Source organism: Nanorana parkeri, unplaced genomic scaffold, assembly GCF_000935625.1.
Source record: "Nanorana parkeri isolate BGI_ZX_2015 unplaced genomic scaffold, ASM93562v1 scaffold3830, whole genome shotgun sequence".
NCBI lineage: Eukaryota > Metazoa > Chordata > Amphibia > Anura > Dicroglossidae > Nanorana > Nanorana parkeri.
The window spans coordinates 6,231-17,017 of record NW_017310098.1 but is presented as its reverse complement, the minus strand read 5'-3'; the positions used below and the strand labels follow the sequence as shown (position 1 = coordinate 17,017).

At 40.5% G+C, this 10,787-nt stretch overlaps 1 pseudogene; it reads left to right on the top strand.

The window, feature by feature from the left end:
• The first annotated feature begins 242 nt into the window (after positions 1-242).
• On the top strand, positions 243-10,492 carry LOC108803525 (annotated as a pseudogene).
• Positions 10,493-10,787: the final 295 nt, after the last annotated feature.

Here is a 10,787-nt window from a genome sequence, read left to right as displayed (position 1 = left end):
TATATATTTTTATTAAAGTAATTTTATCTGCAGTATCCAGCGGGATCTATTCTAATGCTGTGGGCACTGAGGAAGTGATACAATGTAAAAATCTCAAAAGACAATCTGATGTCAGCCTGTTGTTAATAATAAGATTCTGTGTAAACATGTGTATTTATTTTTCATACAGGTCGATTAATTAGCTCAATTGGCCATTCAACACCCACCGTGAAAAAAGCTAAACAGATCTTCATTATCACAAGATGGCTAAACTTATAGAGAAACTGTATGAGTGCTCGGAGTGCCAAAAAAGTTTTCCAAAAAAGTCAGAACTGAATGTTCATTTTAGGATCCACACCGGGGAGAAGCCATATAAATGTTCACAATGTGATAAGTGCTTCCCACAAAGATCTAATCTTACTCATCATATGAGGGTTCACACTGGAGAGAAGCCATTTAAATGTTCTGAATGTGACAAGAGCTTCTCAGAAAATTCTAATCTTACTCGACATATAAGGATTCACACAGGAGAGAAACCTTTTAAGTGTTCAGAATGTGACAAGAGCTTCTCACAACACTATTTTCTTGCTCAGCATATCAGGATTCACACCGGAGAGAAACCATTCAAATGTTCACAATGTGACCAGTCCTTCTCAGCAAGACATCTTCTTAAGACACATCAAAAGAGTCACATTGAAGAGAAACCATTTAGGTGTTTAGAATGTGACAAATGCTTCTTTCAAAAGAATCGTCTTGCTATACACCAGAAGACTCACACTGGAGAAAAGCCATTTAAATGTTCAGAATGTGACAAATGCTTCTCTGCAAAATATAATCTTACTCAACACAAGAGGATCCACACAGGAGAGAAACCCTTTATATGTCCAGAATGTGGTAAGTCTTTCTCACATAGTTCCACTCTTACTTATCACCAGAGGACCCACACCGGAGAGAAACCCTTTATATGTCCAGAATGTGGCAAGAGCTTCTCATGTAGTTCTAGACTTTCTCAACACCTCAAGATTCACACAGGGCAAAATCCAATTAATTGTGCAGAATGTGGCAAGTCCTTCTCAGAAAGGTGTAATCTAATCATGCATCAGAGAATTCACACAGGAGACAAGCCATTTAATTGTTCGGAATGTGGCAAGTCCTTCTCAGAAAGGTGTTATCTTATCAAGCATCAGAGAATTCACACAGGAGAGAAATCTTTTAAATGTTCAGAATGTGGCAAGTGCTTCTCACAAAGTTCTCATCTTACTAAGCACCAGAGGATTCATACAGAAGAGAACCCCTTTATATGTACAGAATGTGACAAGTGCTTCTCATGTAGTGCTAGTCTTTCTCAACACCTAAAGACTCACACTGGAGAAAAAACTATTCAATGTTCAGAACATGGCAAGTCCTTCTCAGAAAGGAGTAATCTTATCATACATCAGAGAATTCACACGGGAGAGAAACCAAATAAATGTTCAGAATGTGGCAAGTCCTTCTTAGAAAAGAGTAATCTTATCATACACCAGAGAATTCACACGGGAGAGAAACCATTTAAATGTTCAAAATGTGGCAAGTGTTTCTCACAAAGTTCACATCTTACTAAACACCAGAAGATGCATACAAAAGAGAAACCATGTATATGTCCAGAATGTGGCAAGTGCTTCTCAAGGAGTTCTAGTCTTACTCAACACCTCAAGACTCACACTGAAAAAAAAACATTTACATGTTCAGAATGTGGCAAGTCCTTCTCAGAAAGGGATCGTTTTATCAAGCATTACAGAATTCACACAGGAGAGAAACCATTTAAGTGTTTAGAATGTGGCAAGTGCTTCTCGGAAAAGGGTAATCTTATCATACATCAGAGAATTCACACAGGGGAGAAACAATTTAAATGTTCAGAATGTGGCAAGTGTTTCTCACATAATTCTCATCTTAATCGACATAAGAGGATCCACACAGGAGAGAAACCATTTGAATGTTCAGAATGTGACAAGTGCTTCTCACAACATTATTTTCTTACTGAACATCAGAGAATTCACACAGGAGAGAAGCCATTCAAATGTCCAGAATGTGGAAAGTGCTTCACATGGAGTTCTTATCTCACCCAACACCGCAAGACTCACGTTGGAGAAAAAACATTTAAATGTTTAGAATGTGGCAAGTCCTTCTCAAAAAGGGGTTCTCTTAACACACATCAGAGAATTCACACAGGAGAGAAGCCTTTTAAATGTTTAGAATGTGGCAAGTGCTTCTCACAAAATTCTAATCTTACCAAGCACCAAAAAGTTCACACAGGAGATGGACCTCATTAATGTTTAAAATGTGACAAGCTCTTCTCTCACATGATTAGTCTTGTTACACACCCAAACATTCACACAGGAGAAAAAAACATTTATCATTTCAGACTGTGACAAATGCTTCTCACAAAGGTCACATCTTACTCCACACCAGAGAATTCACATAGGAGAGAAGCCAGAGAAGAATGTAACAAGGATTTTTTTTATAGGCACCAGTTCGTAAGCAAGATGAAGTTATACACAGCGGGGAGAAGTCCTATTCATCAAAATCATAAATATTTTAGTTGTAGAATATCTCTGATCTAGCTTTAATGCTTCACACAGGAGAGAAGCCACATCAAAATCTGCAAATGTAACAAGTCTTTTATAAACCTGTCTCACCCGCACTCCAACCAGGAGGTTCATGAGAGACATTGTGCAAAGGAGACTATAAAGCCTCATGTGCACAGTGTAGAGTGGGGCCGTACAGATCCATGCGGGTGCTGCGTGTGATTGTACGCTGCAGTCTGTTCTTTCACCATCAGTGCGGGTGTCCGTATTTGGACGCAGACAGGATGGATGTGCAGCTCGGGTGAGCGTCCGAAAGTGTACGGCCGCGTCCTCCCATAGGGAAGAACAGGGTGATGCGTACAATCACACGCAGCACCTGTCCATTCCGGGAACGGCCCGATAAGGCCATGCACGTGAATGAGGCCTAACAGACAAGCAGCGATCTCTGGAAAGTTTTTAGAAGATGGCTAACAAAGACAAAAAAATGTTTAGTACATGAGTGATTAAATTGTGTAGAAATACCCAAATGTGTACAAAATACACTGGGGTCTATTCACTAAGCTGCCGTAGGCAGCCGAGTGAAAGACCGACCTTAAGTGAAGTGAGCCGAACGCTGTTCGGCTATACAGTTCTCTGGGAGCCTCCCGCTCCCGGCCGCCAAGGAGAGAAACACTACTTTTTTTTTCTGACACGGAGGCGTGTCAGAATAGAATTTTTTTTTGCCCTATTGGCTATTTCAATTTGCAATAGCCAGTAGCAAACTAGCATTGTACCCGCCCTCTGCTGCTGTCAATTAGGTGGACCTAATGGAGAACTGCAGCAGAGGGCGGGTGCAATGCTAGTTTGCTATTGCAAATTGAAATAGCCAATAAGAATCTAGTAATGCATTCCTATGGCCAAATAATTATTTTTTTCTATTCTGACACGGCTCCATGTCAGAAAAAGAAAAAAAAAGAAAAAGCAGTGTTTCTCTCCTTGGCGGCCGGGAGCGGGAGACTCCCGGAGTGCCAGGGAGAGTTTGCTGTCTGGAGATCAGTGTCCCTGGTTAGCTGGTAACCAGGGATGCTGATCTCTCTGCAAGTGGCCGGAGCCAGCTGTTTCTCGGCCAGCTTTAGCTTCCAACTCGGCTCAGCCGAGCCGAGGCATATGCGTTCGGCTCAACTGAGCCGCTCGGCCAAGTTCAGGAGCTGTATGGGCTATAGTGAATAGCCCGTACAGCAGCCCTTCGGTTCTACTGAACTGCAGGGGTCCTGGGGCCGAAGCTAGCCGAAGGATTGGCCGAAGCTACGGCTAGATCCTTCAGCTGCTTCGTGAATAGACCCCACTGTATCAATATACAACTCATTCATGGTTTGGTGTTCATCAGTTTAACCTTAAACAATGATTTTAGGTTAGTCTAAAAGTCTAAATTCAGTTTTTTATAGTTTATCTAGGAGTACAGGATTAAACTATATTCTAAAACAATTAAAACTTCTCAGGAGTTAGGTTTTAAATTGTCAGTCACAACAGTGTTTTTTGAGACACCGGTGGAGCGGCTATGTTCCTATATTTCTTGGATTTTTTTTTAGATCTTTCCTGACCTATATGTGTTCCTACATTTCTTGTATTCTCTATAATATAAAATAAAAATAATAATAATATGGAGCGTGGAAACCCTACGTAATAAGACAAGCAAGTGTGCAAGTACAGAACACTATGCAGGTATTGTTCAAAGTCCCTGAGAGATACTGTAGAAGAAACATTAACCTTCAGGATTATATATAAGTTTCTGAGGTATTTATCTCGATTTACATCATGATGTCGAGTTGTACTTCTTGTCTAATGTTTTAAATACAAAACCCGTGTGTGTTGTAATGTTCATGGGTCAGCCATTATAAATCATTACACAAGTAGACTCTGCTTCCTTGCTGATCTTCTTATCCTTATAGCGGTATAAAGGGTCTGGCAGATTGATAATAGTGTACACTATGTAGTCTCTATTGATTTAAAACACAATCATGGCAAGAAAGAGATATTTTCCATTTAAAAATTACAATGATGATTTCATTTTCATGATGTACACCATTTTAATTTATGTAACGTGAAACATAATTATAGGTTTGCTTTCAAACGAATTAAAATAGTTTTCATGCGACTTTTACATTACGCTGATTAATTTTTTTCTTGTCATAATTGAACAACGTTGGATGACACCTGATGAACATGGATTACATTAACAATGGCGGATTTAAATGTCAGGGTATATCTGAAATAAGTCCATAATCATTACATAGTTACATAGTATTTGGGGTTGAATAAAGACATATGTCCATCAAGTCCAACCCATATAGGCTTTGAGACGTGTCAGCCATTTTGTAGGCTCTGGAGAGGAAAAGATGGAGGTCTCCACTTTAACATGTCCGTGAAGCAAAAATAAGGATTCACTTTCATTCAAATAAAACCAGGTGTGTATGGCAACCTCTCTACTAAAACCACAGTAGCTATCCGATTGGCAAATAAACAACACAATACCGCTGTTTGCCATGGACCATTTTGACAAATTTTACTTAAGTATCTTCCTAATTCAACCTTGAGAGTAAAAACTCTGACAGGGTTATTCACAAAAGGGTGAAGAGTTTGGAGAAGTGAACAATCTAGGACAACATAGCTGAACTGGAAAGTGAGCTGAAAGGGAGAATGTTTCCAGTTCAGATATGGTTTCCTAGATTGTTCACTTCTCCTGCCTTCTCCAAACTCCTCACCCTTTTGTGAATAACCCTGATAGTGTCTGTAGCCCAGCTAAAAACAATGGACATTCAAATCTCTATTTGGCAAAAGGCTGAGTAGCCGGACAAACATATCCTCGGCACAGAAAAGAAAACAACCCATTGTTCTTACAGATGAAGATACTTCAAACACAGCACAAGATAAACAACATGCTACGGACATTTGGAAATAATATTTTTCTGTAGAATTTGGACATATATAACTTAGAAAAATGATTAAATCTGTTCACTGATGTATAACCTTCTTTGATGTATGACACTGCACGCTCATATTTATATACATACTTCAAGCCCTGTTTTATACTCAATTGTGTTGTTGAGTGCTTTGCAATGCTTTAAACTTTAATAAGGACATACTGTTTTAAAAAATGAATAAATCCAAAAAGAATTGAATGCAACCCTCATGAACAAACACAGGATTTTTCATAGCCATTGCGAGTGTTTGAACTTGCACTGAATATATTTGATGCACTCTGCACCAGATTTATGATGTGTAATGTTATTCATAAATGAGGTTTAAAAGACTTCAAGAAAGAAGACTTGTAACTCCAGACAAAAAGCTTAATGGTCGCTTCTTGAAGAAGTGGGGACTTTTTAAGTAGCGATTGTTTTGTTAGGTGATGCTCCAGTTTCAGACAGCCGCAGAACAAGTGCAGATGAAAACAGGTGCAGAAAAACATGCAGTTGGAAAAGTAGTGCAAGCTCTGGTCAAAACAGGCGCACATGTTAAAAGACAGATTTGCACATAAAAAAATGATCTAAGAGGTTAAAATTGTCGCAATTGCTTTGATAAATTCCCCCCAGGGTGTTCAAGCAGAAGAAGAACTCCCCAAGAATTGATATCAAATCAAATATAAAGTGTATTGAAAGTTGTCTAATAATTCAAATGGCTAATGGCTGAACATCCAGTGTCCACGGAATCAGCTCTGACATGTCAACATATAGAGGGTTATTCACAACAGGGTGAAGAGTTTGGAGAAGGGAGGAGAAGTGAACAATCTAGGACAACATATCTGAACTGGAAAGTGAGATGAATTGGAGACATTTTCCAAATCAGCTATGTTGTCGTAGATTGTTCACTTCTCCTTCCTTCTCCAAACCCTTCACCCTTTACTGAATGACCCTTAGGCTGGGTTCACACCTAGGCGTATTGAATATGCGCATTTGTCGTGGGCTACTTGGCTGTATCCCAATGGAAACGCGAGACCAAAACGCCCCAAAGAAGTACATGTACTTCTTTGGACGTAGGACGTTTTGTATCGCGTTCGGACGCGCGGAAATACGGCAAGGTGTGAACCAGACCCATTGAATACAATTGTATTTAGATGTTTGAGCGTTTTGTAGAGCGTTCGTCGAGCGTTGAACGCGCTACACAACGTTCAGGTGTGAACCAGGCCTTATAGACGATAAATGGAGATTGAAGTTAACATGAGAGATGCCATATTCATAGTTGGGAAGTTCCTTGTGATATCCGAATAAAGAAGATAATTTTTTTTCTTATATTATGAAGGACCACAAATAATATCATAAAACCTTTCTTCAGAGAACATAATTCTAAGAGTGCAATACACATATTTAGGTAAACTAGAGTATAAGGAGAACATTTCAGTTCACATATTTTCTCTTAAAGGGTAACATCTATATTTCATATACTTGGGTGACACCCGGTGGTGATCCGGGGTATTGCCCGAGCACGGGTCAAATGACCAAGCCAGAGATCAACCAATGAGTAAACGGCTAATATTGATCAAGGTTGGTCTTGAAATCTAATATAATGCAGTATGATTAACAAAATCAGGTTTTAAGGAACTGCGGCTCCGCACATGGTTGAGGTACCAAACCATAACACGATAATAGAGAAAACAGAAAAGGAGAGGATGCAGCACCAAGTATAGGTGACTAAAAGTGTCACTTATTTACCAAAATTGACTACAAGTGCATCTTTGGTCTCCACCTTTCCACATACATTTGGTAAGACACGAGGTGCCACAACCTCAATTCTTTTTGTTTTTTCTTTTACAGATGTAGCTTCCAAATTCTCAGCAGGCCACTGTTAGACAAGAGTGGATTTTTTCCCCATTCCTGCAGGGGCCAAGGCTGCCCATTGGCTGCTGCAGAGGCCCAGTGCATTATGGGATGTCTCTTTGAATCTTCTCATGAACATCGCATTTGTGTAGTTAGAGTGTTCCTGAATGGAATAAGTGATTTTCAGTGAAAATTTCACTTTTACTTAAACATGAACAACAAACACTACTAGTGAAAAAAATTGAAATTGAAAATTGAAAAAGAAATGGCATCTTTGTGTGGTATCAAGACCGTCCAACACGTTTCTTTGTGTCATGGAAGGGATGTAGATACTAATATACATGTAATTTGTGAATGGCAAGTCTTCTCCATTTCAATGAGAGACATTTAGGGGGTTATTCACAAAGCTGCCAAAGGCAGCCGACAGCTGCTTAGCTGCAGTACGGGCTATTGTGAATAGCCCGTACAGCAGCCCTTCGACTTAGGAAATGAGACAGAGAAGCTGATTGGTTGCAGTGCAAATCTGCTCCAGATTTTGTCTGCTCCAGTTTTGATAACACCCCTACCCCCATGTGTATTTAAATCAGACACTCCCCTGTGAAGTCGTTCTCACAGTTCCAATCAATGTTTTAAGTCCAGCAATGGTGGATTCTGCAAATTTCCCTCCACAGGAAACTGAAGCAGTCCAAATGGGGAGCCCTTGGACATGTTTTCAAAATGGAGATGGGAAGTGGTACTAGAGAGAAGCAGATTTTTTTTAGTAAGCAGTGCAATGCACATGTAATCATATGTGACACAATTACATGCAGATGGACTAGATCAGTGTTGGTGGATGCATGTATCCTGTGTCCACATATGTAATCAACAATCCACATGTAATTTTATGTGACGCGATTACATTCAGCTGGACCAGATTGCTGTTGGTGGATGAATGTATCCTGCCTATGAAAGAGACAATCCACATGTAATTGTATGTGACATGATTACATATGGTTTGGGCTAGCCCAGTGTTGGTGAACGCATGTATCTTGTGTCCACCGATGAAAGAGGCAATCCATATGTAATTGTATGTGACACGATTATATGCGGTTGGGGTTACTTCAGTGTTGGTGGACACATGTATCCTGCATTCCCCTATGAAAGAGGCAATCCACATGTCATGATTTGAGCACAATGTTCCCTCTTACATAGTTACATAGTTCCTTGCTATACTCATATACATCATTCATGGCAGTGATCACTGTGGAGGTTCAGGAGAGGATTGAGCTGCATTTGGCTTCACACTACCTGTATCTGGCTGATGGTACAACAACAGAGATGTGAATTCTCAGAGAAATTTCTGTTAAACACATTTTGAGGGGAATTTATCAAAACTGGAGCAGACAAAATATGCGGCAGTTGCCTATGGCAACCAATCAGCTTCTCCCTTCAGTCTGTTCAGTTACGCTTTGAAAATGAAAGGTGGATGATGATTGGTTGCCATGCACAACTGCTCCAGATTTTGTCTGCTCCAGTTTTGATAAATTCCCCCATTTGTGCTTTATATTTCACCTCCTCATGTATCACTTCCCCCTCCCTTTTAGATTGTAAGCCCTCAGGGGTAGGGACCTCCTTACTATCTTGTCTTGAATTGTATTGTGATTGTAATGTCCTACTTATATTGTAAAGATCTGCGCAAACTGTTGACGCTATATAAATCCTGTATAATAATTATAATAACTCTTCTGTTCTCCTCAAATACACAGACAGGAGTTCAACACAATCCCTTCTCTACCATCGCTGAGAGTCAGATGCAACTTCCCAGGAAGACAGAGCTGGCAGAACAGTCTCCCGGGAATGTATATGAGCATAGCTAGGAACAATGTAACTACCGTGTTTCCCCGAAAATAAGACACTGTCTTATATTTTTTTTGGCTCAAAAAAAACACACTAGGTCTTATTTTGGGGTAGGTCTTATATTTTAGCAATTCCAAAAAATAGTACTAGGTCTTATTTTTGGGGTTATTTTTTGGTTCCCTCTTACATACAGGGTATGTAAGAGGGAACACTGTGCTCATACCATGACATGTGGATTGTCTCTTTCATAGGTGAACACAGGATACATGCGCCCATCAACATGAATATACTCCAAATCACATGTAATTGTGTCACATATGACTACATGTGGATTGTCTCTTTCATAGGGGAACACAGGATACATGCGCCCATCAACATGAATTTACTCCAAATCGCATGTAATCGTGTCACATACGACTACATGTGGATTGCCTCTTTCATAGGGGAACGCAGGATACATGCATCCACCAACACTGATCTACTCCAAATCGCAGATCGCAGGTTCAAGCACAGTGTACACAGATCTAGAAGAAAATTAAAGGATGTCACCAGCACACCTATAATATTGAAGTCCAAAGTGTTCGTTTATTGGAACATCATGTCACCAGAACTTGCACTTGCGTTTTCCACGTAGGGCCCCCTTCATCAGGCTCAGCAATTTCTACGTTTGTTCCAGATCTAGAAGAAACACAAACATCACAGAAATATTCTAGAAAACAAAAATCTACATGTCTACTGACAATTACATTATTGTTGTTGAGGCCATCTAGTGGTTAGTTGTTGTAACTGCAGTTTAATTCCTCTCATGAAGGAAACAGGAAGTGTCTTGCATTGGTTAATAAAAAGTTTACAATTTGTTAATAAAGTTTCACCCTCAGATTGCAGCAGCCACCTCAGCTTCTAGAAGCACACCAGTGAAGCTCTCCTGTTTCCTCTTTGATACACATATGGTTGTAAGTCCACCTATTATTTGTTGAAGCTTATTGCATATTTACATGACACGGCATTGTGTGTGCTATGAGATGTGAGGTGATCTCTCTCCAGGGAAATGTACATGTGCCCCATGTCATTGTGATCCTGCTGTATGTGATTGTATTGCAGTTTGTACAGAACTATCCACACACGTCAGTTCAGTTGTGTGAGAGAGTGAGAGAGACAGCGCAGAGTGAGAGAGAGCGTGAGACAGCACAGAACAAGAGAGAGCGTGAGACAGCACAGAGCAGAGAGAGCGAGAGACAGCACAGAGCTAGAGACAGCACAGTGAGAGAAAGCACAGAGCGAGAGAAAGTGTTAGAAAGCGCAGAGCGAGAGACAGCACAGTGAGAGAAACTGTTAGAAAGCGCAGAGCGAGAGACAGCACAGTGAGAGAAAGCGTGAGACAGCGCAGAGCGAGAGACAGCACTGTGAGAGAAAACGTGAGACAGCGCAGAGAGAGCGAGAGACAGCACAGTGGGTGAAAGCGTGAGACAGCGCAGAGAGAGCGAGAGACAGCACAGTGAGAGAAAGCGTGAGACAGCGTAGAGCGAGAGACAGTACAGTGAGAGAAAGCGTGAGACAGCACAGAGCGAGAGACACCACAGTAAGAGAAAGCGAGAGACAGCACAGAGCGTGAGACAGC